Source organism: Austrofundulus limnaeus, unplaced genomic scaffold, assembly GCF_001266775.1.
Source record: "Austrofundulus limnaeus strain Quisiro unplaced genomic scaffold, Austrofundulus_limnaeus-1.0 Scaffold7227, whole genome shotgun sequence".
NCBI classification, from domain to species: Eukaryota; Metazoa; Chordata; class Actinopteri; order Cyprinodontiformes; family Rivulidae; genus Austrofundulus; species Austrofundulus limnaeus.
Window position 1 is genome coordinate 1 of NW_013959629.1, and position 904 is coordinate 904.

A 904-nucleotide genomic window follows, 5' to 3' on the forward strand; every position below is an offset into this window, starting at 1 on the left:
CCTTTAGATACAGTTACGGTTTTGCTCATTTTAGTAATGCATATGTTAATTTCAGCTTTAGCATCTAGTCCACTAATTTAGCTTCTTTAGCAAATTCAAATTATTTTGTTCAGATTTAAGTCAGCATTAAGTCATTTCTGTGTGTTAATTTCACGCTGTGTAAATAAAATCTCAGCAGATTCTGTCTCTCTCTCAGTCTCAGGGCTCCTCTCAGACCGTCACTCACCCCTGCTATCCTTCAGACTACAACATGACGATTAAAATGGAGGAAATATTCAACTCCCCCTGCACAGAGAAGGAGAAACCCGAGTCCTACAAGCCTCAGGACTTGTTGACGGTCCAGGGCAGCGGACATTATGAGCACTGCGTGGGAAACGTGAGCGAGCTGTTCTCCTTCACCAGCTGTCAGTTCTCTCGCTGCTCCTTCGACAACGTTTTCCAACCGAACGCCACCGGAGGCTTCATGGTACGAACGACCGGAGGAAGCACACCTGCGCCACCTTAGCATCAGACGTTACTTTGCAGTGGTGGGCACAGCTCCGCTAATCAGCTAGCAGCTAATAGCAGAACAGATTAGCTTTTACACCAACACTGGAAAAACCTTAGTGTGCAATTTAGCTTCCGCCAAATTATGTTTTGCCAACTTACACACAATGTTTTGTGGTCCTCCCAGTGGAATTTGATGCTTTCCTGAATTTATTTAAGTTTAAACACAGCTAAACTGGTGCGCTGTGTTTGAAACCAATGGAGCTGCTGACGAGAGTTTGTGCTGTTCACGCACAGTTGTTGAGCGGACATAGTCACGTAACTGGTGGAGATCCCCAAGCTTTGCCAACTTGCTAGCAATTTGTTCGTGTTAGCGTTTGCTAATTTTTTACTTGTTTAGCATTAGAATATATATATA

At 43.9% G+C, this 904-nt stretch overlaps 1 pseudogene; it reads left to right on the forward strand.

The window, feature by feature from the left end:
• The first annotated feature begins 196 nt into the window (after positions 1-196).
• On the forward strand, positions 197-466 carry LOC106512471 (ectonucleoside triphosphate diphosphohydrolase 2 pseudogene; annotated as a pseudogene).
• Positions 467-904: the final 438 nt, after the last annotated feature.